Source organism: Oncorhynchus mykiss, chromosome 18 (genome assembly GCF_013265735.2).
Source record: "Oncorhynchus mykiss isolate Arlee chromosome 18, USDA_OmykA_1.1, whole genome shotgun sequence".
Lineage (NCBI taxonomy): Eukaryota > Metazoa > Chordata > Actinopteri > Salmoniformes > Salmonidae > Oncorhynchus > Oncorhynchus mykiss.
Genome location: NC_048582.1, coordinates 5,184,677 through 5,201,083, shown reverse-complemented (window position 1 = coordinate 5,201,083; position 16,407 = coordinate 5,184,677). Strand labels below are relative to the sequence as shown.

General features: G+C 41.0%; 3 protein-coding genes across 10 annotated transcripts in view; 2 read left to right on the top strand and 1 right to left on the bottom strand.

Moving 5' to 3' along the window:
* Positions 1–16,407, top strand: part of LOC110528894 (oocyte zinc finger protein XlCOF6-like) — a 680,129-nt gene that overhangs the window by 291,108 nt on the left and 372,614 nt on the right. The window lies entirely within an intron of this gene.
* Positions 1–16,407, bottom strand: part of LOC110510710 (zinc finger protein 883-like) — a 586,683-nt gene that overhangs the window by 538,528 nt on the left and 31,748 nt on the right. The gene's annotated exons all lie outside the window — the stretch shown is intronic.
* The window catches only part of LOC110514545 (zinc finger protein 883-like), a 98,722-nt gene continuing 94,937 nt past the window's right edge, over positions 12,623–16,407 (top strand). The window contains exons 1-2 of the mRNA XM_036951260.1: positions 12,623–12,748; positions 14,647–14,875. The gene's annotated coding sequence lies outside the window, so the exon portion shown is untranslated. The remainder of the gene's footprint in view (positions 12,749–14,646; positions 14,876–16,407) is intronic.

The window sequence follows — 16,407 nt, the reverse complement described above, 5'->3', positions numbered from 1 at the left end:
ATGTATCAGATAGAGATGGTGTGATGATGATCAGTTCTCTGTGGTAATGAGCTGGTAGACACAACATGTATCAGATAGAGATGGTGTGATGATGATCAGTTTTCTGTGGTAATGAGCTGGTAGACACAACATGTATCAGATAGAGATGGTGTGATGATCAGTTTTCTGTGGTAATGAGCTGGTAGACACAACATGTATCAGATAGAGATGGTGTGATGATCAGTTTTCTGTGGTAATGAGCTGGTAGACACAACATGTATCAGATAGAGATGGTGTGATGATCAGTGTTCTGTGGTAATGAGCTGGTAGACACAACATGTATCAGATAGAGATGGTGTGATGATCAGTGTTCTGTGGTAATGAGCTGGTAGACACAACATGTATCAGATAGAGATGGTGTGATGATCAGTGTTCTGTGGTAATGAGCTGGTAGACACAACATGTATCAGATAGAGATGGTGTGATGATCAGTGTTCTGTGGTAATGAGCTGGTAGACACAACATGTATCAGATAGAGATGGTGTGATGATCAGTGTTCTGTGGTAATGAGCTGGTAGACACAACATGTATCAGATAGAGATGGTGTGATGATCAGTTTTCTGTGGTAATGAGCTGGTAGACACAACATGTATCAGATAGAGATGGTGTGATGATCAGTGTTCTGTGGTAATGAGCTGGTAGACACAACATGTATCAGATAGAGATGGTGTGATGATCAGTGTTCTGTGGTAATGAGCTGGTAGACACAACATGTATCAGATAGAGATGGTGTGATGATCAGTTTTCTGTGGTAATGAGCTGGTAGACACAACATGTATCAGATAGAGATGGTGTGATTATCAGTTTTCTGTGGTAATGAGCTGGTAGACACAACATGTATCAGATAGAGATGGTGTGATGATCAGTGTTCTGTGGTAATGAGCTGGTAGACACAACATGTATCAGATAGAGATGGTGTGATGATGATCAGTTCTCTGTGGTAATGAGCTGGTAGACACAACATGTATCAGATAGAGATGGTGTGATGATGATCAGTTCTCTGTGGTAATGAGCTGGTAGACACAACATGTATCAGATAGAGATGGTGTGATGATCAGTGTTCTGTGGTAATGAGCTGGTAGACACAACATGTATCAGATAGAGATGGTGTGATGATCAGTTCTCTGTGGTAATGAGCTGGTAGACACAACATGTATCAGATAGAGATGGTGTGATTATCAGTTTTCTGTGGTAATGAGCTGGTAGACACAACATGTATCAGATAGAGATGGTGTGATGATCAGTTCTCTGTGGTAATGAGCTGGTAGACACAACATGTATCAGATAGAGATGGTGTGATGATCAGTGTTCTGTGGTAATGAGCTGGTAGACACAACATGTATCAGATAGAGATGGTGTGATGATCAGTTCTCTGTGGTAATGAGCTGGTAGACACAACATGTATCAGATAGAGATGGTGTGATGATCAGTTATCTGTGGTAATGAGCTGGTAGACACAACATGTATCAGATAGAGATGGTGTGATGATCAGTTTTCTGTGGTAATGAGCTGGTAGACACAACATGTATCAGATAGAGATGGTGTGATGATCAGTTTTCTGTGGTAATGAGCTGGTAGACACAACATGTATCAGATAGAGATGGTGTGATGATCAGTTTTCTGTGAGAATGAGATGACACAACATGTATCAGATAGAGATGGTGTGATGATCAGTTTTCTGTGGTAATGAGCTGGTAGACACAACATGTATCAGATAGAGATGGTGTGATGATCAGTTTTCTGTGGTAATGAGCTGGTAGACACAACATGTATCAGATAGAGATGGTGTGATGATCAGTTTTCTGTGGTAATGAGCTGGTAGACACAACATGTATCAGATAGAGATGGTGTGATTATCAGTTCTCTGTGGTAATGAGCTGGTAGACACAACATGTATCAGATAGAGATGGTGTGATGATCAGTTTTCTGTGGTAATGAGCTGGTAGACACAACATGTATCAGATAGAGATGGTGTGATGATCAGTTTTCTGTGGTAATGAGCTGGTAGACACAACATGTATCAGATAGAGATGGTGTGATGATCAGTGTTCTGTGGTAATGAGCTGGTAGACACAACATGTATCAGATAGAGATGGTGTGATGATGATCAGTTCTCTGTGGTAATGAGCTGGTAGACACAACATGTATCAGATAGAGATGGTGTGATGATGATCAGTTTTCTGTGGTAATGAGCTGGTAGACACAACATGTATCAGATAGAGATGGTGTGATGATCAGTGTTCTGTGGTAATGAGCTGGTAGACACAACATGTATCAGATAGAGATGGTGTGATGATCAGTGTTCTGTGGTAATGAGCTGGTAGACACAACATGTATCAGATAGAGATGGTGTGATGATCAGTGTTCTGTGGTAATGAGCTGGTAGACACAACATGTATCAGATAGAGATGGTGTGATGATCAGTGTTCTGTGGTAATGAGCTGGTAGACACAACATGTATCAGATAGAGATGGTGTGATGATCAGTGTTCTGTGGTAATGAGCTGGTAGACACAACATGTATCAGATAGAGATGGTGTGATGATGATCAGTTCTCTGTGGTAATGAGCTGGTAGACACAACATGTATCAGATAGAGATGGTGTGATGATGATCAGTTTTCTGTGGTAATGAGCTGGTAGACACAACATGTATCAGATAGAGATGGTGTGATGATCAGTTTTCTGTGGTAATGAGCTGGTAGACACAACATGTATCAGATAGAGATGGTGTGATGATCAGTTTTCTGTGGTAATGAGCTGGTAGACACAACATGTATCAGATAGAGATGGTGTGATGATCAGTGTTCTGTGGTAATGAGCTGGTAGACACAACATGTATCAGATAGAGATGGTGTGATGATCAGTGTTCTGTGGTAATGAGCTGGTAGACACAACATGTATCAGATAGAGATGGTGTGATGATCAGTGTTCTGTGGTAATGAGCTGGTAGACACAACATGTATCAGATAGAGATGGTGTGATGATCAGTGTTCTGTGGTAATGAGCTGGTAGACACAACATGTATCAGATAGAGATGGTGTGATGATCAGTGTTCTGTGGTAATGAGCTGGTAGACACAACATGTATCAGATAGAGATGGTGTGATGATCAGTTTTCTGTGGTAATGAGCTGGTAGACACAACATGTATCAGATAGAGATGGTGTGATGATCAGTGTTCTGTGGTAATGAGCTGGTAGACACAACATGTATCAGATAGAGATGGTGTGATGATCAGTGTTCTGTGGTAATGAGCTGGTAGACACAACATGTATCAGATAGAGATGGTGTGATGATCAGTTTTCTGTGGTAATGAGCTGGTAGACACAACATGTATCAGATAGAGATGGTGTGATTATCAGTTTTCTGTGGTAATGAGCTGGTAGACACAACATGTATCAGATAGAGATGGTGTGATGATCAGTGTTCTGTGGTAATGAGCTGGTAGACACAACATGTATCAGATAGAGATGGTGTGATTATCAGTTTTCTGTGGTAATGAGCTGGTAGACACAACATGTATCAGATAGAGATGGTGTGATGATCAGTGTTCTGTGGTAATGAGCTGGTAGACACAACATGTATCAGATAGAGATGGTGTGATGATCAGTTTTCTGTGGTAATGAGCTGGTAGACACAACATGTATCAGATAGAGATGGTGTGATGATCAGTTTTCTGTGGTAATGAGCTGGTAGACACAACATGTATCAGATAGAGATGGTGTGATGATCAGTTTTCTGTGGTAATGAGCTGGTAGACACAACATGTATCAGATAGAGATGGTGTGATTATCAGTTCTCTGTGGTAATGAGCTGGTAGACACAACATGTATCAGATAGAGATGGTGTGATGATCAGTTTTCTGTGGTAATGAGCTGGTAGACACAACATGTATCAGATAGAGATGGTGTGATGATCAGTTTTCTGTGGTAATGAGCTGGTAGACACAACATGTATCAGATAGAGATGGTGTGATGATCAGTGTTCTGTGGTAATGAGCTGGTAGACACAACATGTATCAGATAGAGATGGTGTGATGATGATCAGTTCTCTGTGGTAATGAGCTGGTAGACACAACATGTATCAGATAGAGATGGTGTGATGATGATCAGTTTTCTGTGGTAATGAGCTGGTAGACACAACATGTATCAGATAGAGATGGTGTGATGATCAGTTTTCTGTGGTAATGAGCTGGTAGACACAACATGTATCAGATAGAGATGGTGTGATGATCAGTTTTCTGTGGTAATGAGCTGGTAGACACAACATGTATCAGATAGAGATGGTGTGATGATCAGTGTTCTGTGGTAATGAGCTGGTAGACACAACATGTATCAGATAGAGATGGTGTGATGATCAGTGTTCTGTGGTAATGAGCTGGTAGACACAACATGTATCAGATAGAGATGGTGTGATGATCAGTGTTCTGTGGTAATGAGCTGGTAGACACAACATGTATCAGATAGAGATGGTGTGATGATCAGTGTTCTGTGGTAATGAGCTGGTAGACACAACATGTATCAGATAGAGATGGTGTGATGATCAGTGTTCTGTGGTAATGAGCTGGTAGACACAACATGTATCAGATAGAGATGGTGTGATGATGATCAGTTCTCTGTGGTAATGAGCTGGTAGACACAACATGTATCAGATAGAGATGGTGTGATGATGATCAGTTTTCTGTGGTAATGAGCTGGTAGACACAACATGTATCAGATAGAGATGGTGTGATGATCAGTTTTCTGTGGTAATGAGCTGGTAGACACAACATGTATCAGATAGAGATGGTGTGATGATCAGTTTTCTGTGGTAATGAGCTGGTAGACACAACATGTATCAGATAGAGATGGTGTGATGATCAGTGTTCTGTGGTAATGAGCTGGTAGACACAACATGTATCAGATAGAGATGGTGTGATGATCAGTGTTCTGTGGTAATGAGCTGGTAGACACAACATGTATCAGATAGAGATGGTGTGATGATCAGTGTTCTGTGGTAATGAGCTGGTAGACACAACATGTATCAGATAGAGATGGTGTGATGATCAGTGTTCTGTGGTAATGAGCTGGTAGACACAACATGTATCAGATAGAGATGGTGTGATGATCAGTGTTCTGTGGTAATGAGCTGGTAGACACAACATGTATCAGATAGAGATGGTGTGATGATCAGTTTTCTGTGGTAATGAGCTGGTAGACACAACATGTATCAGATAGAGATGGTGTGATGATCAGTGTTCTGTGGTAATGAGCTGGTAGACACAACATGTATCAGATAGAGATGGTGTGATGATCAGTGTTCTGTGGTAATGAGCTGGTAGACACAACATGTATCAGATAGAGATGGTGTGATGATCAGTTTTCTGTGGTAATGAGCTGGTAGACACAACATGTATCAGATAGAGATGGTGTGATTATCAGTTTTCTGTGGTAATGAGCTGGTAGACACAACATGTATCAGATAGAGATGGTGTGATGATCAGTGTTCTGTGGTAATGAGCTGGTAGACACAACATGTATCAGATAGAGATGGTGTGATTATCAGTTTTCTGTGGTAATGAGCTGGTAGACACAACATGTATCAGATAGAGATGGTGTGATGATCAGTGTTCTGTGGTAATGAGCTGGTAGACACAACATGTATCAGATAGAGATGGTGTGATGATCAGTTTTCTGTGGTAATGAGCTGGTAGACACAACATGTATCAGATAGAGATGGTGTGATGATCAGTGTTCTGTGGTAATGAGCTGGTAGACACAACATGTATCAGATAGAGATGGTGTGATGATGATCAGTTCTCTGTGGTAATGAGCTGGTAGACACAACATGTATCAGATAGAGATGGTGTGATGATGATCAGTTTTCTGTGGTAATGAGCTGGTAGACACAACATGTATCAGATAGAGATGGTGTGATGATCAGTTTTCTGTGGTAATGAGCTGGTAGACACAACATGTATCAGATAGAGATGGTGTGATGATCAGTTTTCTGTGGTAATGAGCTGGTAGACACAACATGTATCAGATAGAGATGGTGTGATGATCAGTGTTCTGTGGTAATGAGCTGGTAGACACAACATGTATCAGATAGAGATGGTGTGATGATCAGTGTTCTGTGGTAATGAGCTGGTAGACACAACATGTATCAGATAGAGATGGTGTGATGATCAGTGTTCTGTGGTAATGAGCTGGTAGACACAACATGTATCAGATAGAGATGGTGTGATGATCAGTGTTCTGTGGTAATGAGCTGGTAGACACAACATGTATCAGATAGAGATGGTGTGATGATCAGTGTTCTGTGGTAATGAGCTGGTAGACACAACATGTATCAGATAGAGATGGTGTGATGATCAGTTTTCTGTGGTAATGAGCTGGTAGACACAACATGTATCAGATAGAGATGGTGTGATGATCAGTGTTCTGTGGTAATGAGCTGGTAGACACAACATGTATCAGATAGAGATGGTGTGATGATCAGTGTTCTGTGGTAATGAGCTGGTAGACACAACATGTATCAGATAGAGATGGTGTGATGATCAGTTTTCTGTGGTAATGAGCTGGTAGACACAACATGTATCAGATAGAGATGGTGTGATTATCAGTTTTCTGTGGTAATGAGCTGGTAGACACAACATGTATCAGATAGAGATGGTGTGATGATCAGTGTTCTGTGGTAATGAGCTGGTAGACACAACATGTATCAGATAGAGATGGTGTGATTATCAGTTTTCTGTGGTAATGAGCTGGTAGACACAACATGTATCAGATAGAGATGGTGTGATGATCAGTGTTCTGTGGTAATGAGCTGGTAGACACAACATGTATCAGATAGAGATGGTGTGATGATCAGTGTTCTGTGGTAATGAGCTGGTAGACACAACATGTATCAGATAGAGATGGTGTGATGATGATCAGTTCTCTGTGGTAATGAGCTGGTAGACACAACATGTATCAGATAGAGATGGTGTGATGATGATCAGTTTTCTGTGGTAATGAGCTGGTAGACACAACATGTATCAGATAGAGATGGTGTGATGATCAGTTTTCTGTGGTAATGAGCTGGTAGACACAACATGTATCAGATAGAGATGGTGTGATGATCAGTTTTCTGTGGTAATGAGCTGGTAGACACAACATGTATCAGATAGAGATGGTGTGATGATCAGTGTTCTGTGGTAATGAGCTGGTAGACACAACATGTATCAGATAGAGATGGTGTGATGATCAGTGTTCTGTGGTAATGAGCTGGTAGACACAACATGTATCAGATAGAGATGGTGTGATGATCAGTGTTCTGTGGTAATGAGCTGGTAGACACAACATGTATCAGATAGAGATGGTGTGATGATCAGTGTTCTGTGGTAATGAGCTGGTAGACACAACATGTATCAGATAGAGATGGTGTGATGATCAGTGTTCTGTGGTAATGAGCTGGTAGACACAACATGTATCAGATAGAGATGGTGTGATGATCAGTTTTCTGTGGTAATGAGCTGGTAGACACAACATGTATCAGATAGAGATGGTGTGATGATCAGTGTTCTGTGGTAATGAGCTGGTAGACACAACATGTATCAGATAGAGATGGTGTGATGATCAGTGTTCTGTGGTAATGAGCTGGTAGACACAACATGTATCAGATAGAGATGGTGTGATGATCAGTTTTCTGTGGTAATGAGCTGGTAGACACAACATGTATCAGATAGAGATGGTGTGATTATCAGTTTTCTGTGGTAATGAGCTGGTAGACACAACATGTATCAGATAGAGATGGTGTGATGATCAGTGTTCTGTGGTAATGAGCTGGTAGACACAACATGTATCAGATAGAGATGGTGTGATTATCAGTTTTCTGTGGTAATGAGCTGGTAGACACAACATGTATCAGATAGAGATGGTGTGATGATCAGTGTTCTGTGGTAATGAGCTGGTAGACACAACATGTATCAGATAGAGATGGTGTGATGATGATCAGTTCTCTGTGGTAATGAGCTGGTAGACACAACATGTATCAGATAGAGATGGTGTGATGATCAGTGTTCTGTGGTAATGAGCTGGTAGACACAACATGTATCAGATAGAGATGGTGTGATGATCAGTTCTCTGTGGTAATGAGCTGGTAGACACAACATGTATCAGATAGAGATGGTGTGATTATCAGTTTTCTGTGGTAATGAGCTGGTAGACACAACATGTATCAGATAGAGATGGTGTGATGATCAGTTCTCTGTGGTAATGAGCTGGTAGACACAACATGTATCAGATAGAGATGGTGTGATGATCAGTGTTCTGTGGTAATGAGCTGGTAGACACAACATGTATCAGATAGAGATGGTGTGATGATCAGTTCTCTGTGGTAATGAGCTGGTAGACACAACATGTATCAGATAGAGATGGTGTGATGATCAGTTCTCTGTGGTAATGAGCTGGTAGACACAACATGTATCAGATAGAGATGGTGTGATGATCAGTTCTCTGTGGTAATGAGCTGGTAGACACAACATGTATCAGATAGAGATGGTGTGATGATCAGTTTTCTGTGGTAATGAGCTGGTAGACACAACATGTATCAGATAGAGATGGTGTGATGATCAGTGTTCTGTGGTAATGAGCTGGTAGACACAACATGTATCAGATAGAGATGGTGTGATTATCAGTTTTCTGTGGTAATGAGCTGGTAGACACAACATGTATCAGATAGAGATGGTGTGATGATCAGTGTTCTGTGGTAATGAGCTGGTAGACACAACATGTATCAGATAGAGATGGTGTGATTATCAGTGTTCTGTGGTAATGAGCTGGTAGACACAACATGTATCAGATAGAGATGGTGTGATGATCAGTGTTCTGTGGTAATGAGCTGGTAGACACAACATGTATCAGATAGAGATGGTGTGATGATCAGTTTTCTGTGGTAATGAGCTGGTAGACACAACATGTATCAGATAGAGATGGTGTGATGATCAGTGTTCTGTGGTAATGAGCTGGTAGACACAACATGTATCAGATAGAGATGGTGTGATGATCAGTGTTCTGTGGTAATGAGCTGGTAGACACAACATGTATCAGATAGAGATGGTGTGATGATCAGTTTTCTGTGGTAATGAGCTGGTAGACACAACATGTATCAGATAGAGATGGTGTGATTATCAGTTTTCTGTGGTAATGAGCTGGTAGACACAACATGTATCAGATAGAGATGGTGTGATGATCAGTGTTCTGTGGTAATGAGCTGGTAGACACAACATGTATCAGATAGAGATGGTGTGATGATGATCAGTTCTCTGTGGTAATGAGCTGGTAGACACAACATGTATCAGATAGAGATGGTGTGATGATGATCAGTTCTCTGTTGTAATGAGCTGGTAGACACAACATGTATCAGATAGAGATGGTGTGATGATCAGTGTTCTGTGGTAATGAGCTGGTAGACACAACATGTATCAGATAGAGATGGTGTGATGATCAGTTCTCTGTGGTAATGAGCTGGTAGACACAACATGTATCAGATAGAGATGGTGTGATTATCAGTTTTCTGTGGTAATGAGCTGGTAGACACAACATGTATCAGATAGAGATGGTGTGATGATCAGTTCTCTGTGGTAATGAGCTGGTAGACACAACATGTATCAGATAGAGATGGTGTGATGATCAGTGTTCTGTGGTAATGAGCTGGTAGACACAACATGTATCAGATAGAGATGGTGTGATGATCAGTTCTCTGTGGTAATGAGCTGGTAGACACAACATGTATCAGATAGAGATGGTGTGATGATCAGTTCTCTGTGGTAATGAGCTGGTAGACACAACATGTATCAGATAGAGATGGTGTGATGATCAGTTTTCTGTGGTAATGAGCTGGTAGACACAACATGTATCAGATAGAGATGGTGTGATAATGATCAGTTCTCTGTGGTAATGAGCTGGTAGACACAACATGTATCAGATAGAGATGGTGTGATGATCAGTGTTCTGTGGTAATGAGCTGGTAGACACAACATGTATCAGATAGAGATGGTGTGATGATCAGTTTTCTGTGGTAATGAGCTGGTAGACACAACATGTATCAGATAGAGATGGTGTGATGATCAGTTTTCTGTGGTAATGAGCTGGTAGACACAACATGTATCAGATAGAGATGGTGTGATTATCAGTTTTCTGTGGTAATGAGCTGGTAGACACAACATGTATCAGATAGAGATGGTGTGATTATCAGTTTTCTTTGGTAATGAGCTGGTAGACACAACATGTATCAGATAGAGATGGTGTGATTATCAGTGTTCTGTGGTAATGAGCTGGTAGACACAACATGTATCAGATAGAGATGGTGTGATGATCAGTGTTCTGTGGTAATGAGCTGGTAGACACAACATGTATCAGATAGAGATGGTGTGATGATGATCAGTTTTCTGTGGTAATGAGCTGGTAGACACAACATGTATCAGATAGAGATGGTGTGATGATCAGTTTTCTGTGGTAATGAGCTGGTAGACACAACATGTATCAGATAGAGATGGTGTGATGATGATCAGTTTTCTGTGGTAATGAGCTGGTAGACACAACATGTATCAGATAGAGATGGTGTGATGATCAGTTTTCTGTGGTAATGAGCTGGTAGACACAACATGTATCAGATAGAGATGGTGTGATTATCAGTGTTCTGTGGTAATGAGCTGGTAGACACAACATGTATCAGATAGAGATGGTGTGATGATCAGTTTTCTGTGGGAATGAGCTAGTAGACACAACATGTATCAGATAGAGATGGTGTGATGATCAGTTTTCTGTGGGAATGAGCTAGTAGACACAACATGTATCAGATAGAGATGGTGTGATGATCAGTTCTCTGTGGTAATGAGCTGGTAGACACAACATGTATCAGATAGAGATGGTGTGATGATGATCAGTTTTCTGTGGTAATGAGCTGGTAGACACAACATGTATCAGATAGAGATGGTGTGATGATCAGTTTTCTGTGGTAATGAGCTGGTAGACACAACATGTATCAGATAGAGATGGTGTGATGATCAGTTTTCTGTGGTAATGAGCTGGTAGACACAACATGTATCAGATAGAGATGGTGTGATGATCAGTTTTCTGTGGTAATGAGCTGGTAGACACAACATGTATCAGATAGAGATGGTGTGATGATCAGTTTTCTGTGGTAATGAGCTGGTAGACACAACATGTATCAGATAGAGATGGTGTGATGATCAGTTTTCTGTGGTAATGAGCTGGTAGACACAACATGTATCAGATAGAGATGGTGTGATGATCAGTTTTCTGTGGTAATGAGCTGGTAGACACAACATGTATCAGATAGAGATGGTGTGATGATCAGTGTTCTGTGGTAATGAGCTGGTAGACACAACCTGTATCAGATAGAGATGGTGTGATGATCAGTTTTCTGTGGTAATGAGCTGGTAGACACAACATGTATCAGATAGAGATGGTGTGATGATCAGTTTTCTGTGGTAATGAGCTGGTAGACACAACATGTATCAGATAGAGATGGTGTGATTATTAGTTTGGGGGGGAACATGTTTTACTACATAATCTGTACATCAATAAACAAAAGTACATGTGTTTATTACATTTTATTTTAAAACTAGATTAGTTATTTGAGTCATTTATGAATATGTTTGGGCAGCTCCATTGAAGCCGGCTTAATCGATCTTCCCATGAAAAATACAGTTTGTACATGAATTTGTATAATGAATTACAAAAAATATATATTTTAAGTGAAATATTTAGTGTTTATCTGAAGCTGAACAAGACAGGAAGTTGAAATGAGCATCACAAAGCTAAATCTGACCTATTCTCTAACATGTTTTGTCAGCATAAGCATCTGTGAGACCTTTAATTTAATTAGGCAGGTCAGTTAAGAACAAATTATTATTTACAATGATGACCTACACTGGCCAAACCCGACGGTGTTGGGCCAATTGTGCGCCACCCTATGGGACTCCCAATCATGCCTGGTTGTGATACAGCCTAGATTTGAACCCGGGTGTCTGTAGTGATGCCTCTAGCACTGAGATGCTGTGCCTTAGACCGCAGTGCCATTCGGGAGCCCTGCTAGAGAACTGTAATTGATCTACTGAATCATCATAGTTTTGGGGGGTTATCTTTACAGTAAATGTAATGCTTTTGTTTAATTCAAGGCATTCAAAAAAATATATATCTGTATTTATGTACTCAGTACATGTCACACATTGGGACAAGCCAAGTTGCACGTCACCAATATTCTCTACATCAAATCAAGGATGACTGTTTAACAGTCTTATGGCCTGGAGATAGAAGTGCTTTCATTCTCTTGGTCCCAGCTTTGATGCACCTGCACTGTCTCCGCCTGATAGATGGTAGCAGGGTGAACAGGCCGTGTCTCTGGTGGCTGAGGTTCTTGATGATCTTCTTGGCCTTCCACAGAGATCATATACAATACATATGTAATGGGTTGAAAAACTTAGACACTAAAACAGACACCGGTTTAGTTTTTTAAAACCAAGTTTTTTTGTCAAGCTAATCAATCTCACTTACATTCTACATGCTTTGGCAGTAGTTAGTCCATCAGTCCAATAGATGTCACTGTTGCACTGTGGTAGTGGGTTGGGGAGGGGGGGGGAGACCGGAAGTTCCGGTAGACGCACACCATTCTTTCGAGTGAAGAGAACGTCAGAACTGCTGTCCTTTTTTCTTCTTACTACAGGTACGTAATAGCACTTTTAAACTGTCTAATATTGAAATAACGTCATGACATGTTAGATAACAAACCAATCAAGGTATTATAACGTTTGGGAAAGGTTTTGTGTCAAACCGAGCGAGTGATGAACGTGATTTTAAAAAAAGCACACGGCGCGGGGTTCACAACACGTTCATTTGTTAGGCTTTGCAGGTTCGTTAGCTCAGTGGGTTTCCGCCTCGGGATGTTCAGAACAAAAACATTTTGGAAATTTACAGATAGAAATCCTCTGAATAGAACTGACATGATTCATTAGAATCAGAGGAATGTTTGTTCAACATAATACATTTCTATCTGATGTGGCCAACATCTCCGTCCTCCAGCTGGACATAGGCCTGATGTCCGCCTGTCCCTACCTATGTGAAGCTAGCCACAATAGAGGCATGTGTGGTTCACACTCAAAATAAAAATCCCTCTTAAAGCGATAAACTGATACAAAATAGTGAAATCATGTCATATTTGGACAAAATAACGCAGAACATGGTTGGATTATTATTTATTTACAATGAATTACAATAACGAATTATTTTGAAAATAAACTGAAATCCCACTGTGGCGGTATTAGACCACATCGTTGTATTGGGGGCATTCTTATATGACTTTATGAAACGAGTTGGATTGTGCACCCATGAAACACGTGACACCAACAGAAAACTATTATCAACAGTTTACACAAATATTAGCTTCTTAGCTCTTATTGTAGGACTTTGACTGTGAAAAATCACCTCCCCAGTCAGTCTATTGCAGGGTTACTCCTGATAAAGTTGGGTAGCTGATGGTCCTATTCAGCGCTTAAATAGACAACATGATTAGTCACAGGAACCAGGACTAATAAAGCCAATGCAACTGACTGTTTTACAAACGCTAGGCCTTCCACATGGATGGACATTCATAAAGTTATAGCCTGTCCACTTTGTTCAGATGTTAAAATCCAGTGGCCAACCTTGTTTATGCTTATTGCACATGTATAAAACAGACTAGAGAGCTATTATAATAGTATTTGGCTAAAATACTGCTAGCAGTACTAATACTAGCATTCATTTTCCAGAATCAATGTTCATTGATACTCTGGTTTTAGTAGTGTAACTCTGCTCTCAATCTGAGTAGTTGAGACATAAAAAGGGTATTGATAGAAAAGGTAACTTCTCTATTACAGTAAAATAATGTCTCAATGTGTTTTGATGTCAATATGAACCATTATTTTGGACCAAACCACAAATGTAAATAGCTAGTTAAAACCGCTTGCCAGAGAGGCAGGGGGAGGTGCTTAGTGTGTGTAAATCCTAGAGGAAAAGGCCAATGCTTTTCTATGAGCTTGTTTTGGACCTAAGCTTGTCCCCTGCCTTCCCACCTTTGGAATAACAATTCCCATTGTTCGGTTGGAGACAGAGAGGGAGAGAAGACTCCACCTCTATGTAACCTGTTTTAGCATGGGTCTGCGTCATCCATAGAAATTGAGAGAGGGCTTCTACAATTTTAAAGTAGTCAACTGTGTGGGGATTCCTATGGGTTAGGAGCAATCAGCCAATTATCAGAGCATTGCCTTCTTCAAATTGCGTGCTATGGTTTGTAAATGTCTTTAACCCCGGCATCTAGATTATTCAGGAAAATCGTGAATAGTGCTGCCTAAAACAACTGCAACCTTGTACTAAATGGTTTTGGAGTCATTTATGTGAATTCGGGAAATCTACTGCAGGTTATGTGCACCTGCGTTGTGTAATTTAAGGTGTGCACTTTGTCTAATGGGAAATTAATAAATGGTCTGTTGTCAAAGTTTAGCGACCTGATCTAATATATTTTAGAGAATAAAGTGCCAGAACTGTCAAGAAAATAACTTTTGTGTCCGTTTGTCTTTATTACTACAGACCGACTCAGATTAAGTCTGAGGCCGTTAACATCAACAGTGAGGACAAACCCAACCTGCCTCTCCTTCCACACTGAGTCCAAACCTACAGCTACTGGGTCCTGATTGTGACAGTGGAGCCCAGTTTGTACTGCAGGATCCAGAGATGGCATCAGTGAAGCTGGAAGACTGCAGTCAAACACTGAAGCTGAATGTCATCATTAAAGATGAAGAAGAGGAGGAGAAGATTGGTAAGAGCAGGTTCTATCTATAAATTTGACCTTAAGTTATGACCCAGTCTATTGATAGGTTGAATTCTGTAATTCTGACAACACATCCCTGAACAACTGGGTTATCTGGAGTGATCAGAGAGTAGACTAAAGAAGTGAAGTAGACAAACTGCCAGTGTTTTAAAGTTCTATGAAGTGAGTCTGTGTAGTTACTAACCCTTGTGATAGTGAGAGGAGGATGATATGAAATTAGTCTGTGTAGTTACTAACCCTTGTGATAGTGAGAGGAGGATGATATGAAATTAGTCTGTGTAGTTACTAACCCTTGTGATAGTGAGAGGAGGATGATATGAAATGAGTCTGTGTAGTTACTAACCCTTGTGATAGTGAGAGGAGGATGATATGAAATGAGTCTGTGTAGTTACTAACCCTTGTGGTAGTGAGAGGAGGATGATATGAAATGAGTCTATGTAGTTACTAACCCTTGTGATAGTGAGAGGAGGATGATATGAAATGAGTCTGTGTAGTTACTAACCCTTGTGATAGTGAGTGGAGGATGATATGAAATGAGTCTGTGTAGTTACTAACCCTTGTGATAGTGAGAAGAGGATGATATGAAATGAGTCTGTGTGGACCAGTCCGTTGCAAAGGGGATGGCACACCACTATCACCAGTAATACATTTAGCCTACCGTTAGTTCTCATAATTTCTAATCTACAATGTTTGTTTGGTTACGGTAATGCATTCAATATACACTGCTCAAAAAAATAAAGGGAACACTAAAATAACACATCCTAGATCTGAATGAATGAAATATTCTTATGAAATACTTTTTTATTTACATAGTTGAATGTGCTGACAACAAAATCACACAAAAATTATCAATGGAAATCAAATGTATCAACCCATGGAGGTCTGGATTTGGAGTCACACTCAAAATGAAAGTGGAAAACCACACTACAGGCTGATCCAACTTTGATGTAATGTCCTTAAAACAAATCTAAATGAGGCTCAGTAGTGTGTGTGGCCTCCACGTGCCTGTATGACCTCCCTACAACACCTGGGCATGCTCCTGATGAGGTGGCGGATGGTCTCCTGAGGGATCTCCTCCCAGACCTGGACTAAAGCATCCGCCAACTCCTGGACAGTCTGTGGTGCAGCGTGGCGTTGGTGGATGGAGCGAGACATGATGTCCCAGATGTGCTCAATTGGATTCAGGTCTGGGGAACGGGCGGGCCAGACCATAGCATCAATGCCTTCCTCTTGCAGGAACTGCTGACACACTCCAGCCACATGAGGTCTAGCATTGTCTTTCATTAGGAGGAACCCAGGGCCAACCGCACCAGCATATGGTCTCACAATGGGTCTGAGGATCTCATCTCGGTAACTAATGGCAGTCAGGCTACCTCTGGCGAGCACATGGAGGGCTGTGCGGCCCTCCAAAGAAATGCCACCCCACAGCACATGGAGAGCTGTGTGGCCCCCTAAAGAAATGCCACACCACACCATGACTGACCCACCACCAAACCGGTCATGCTGGAGGATGTTGCAGG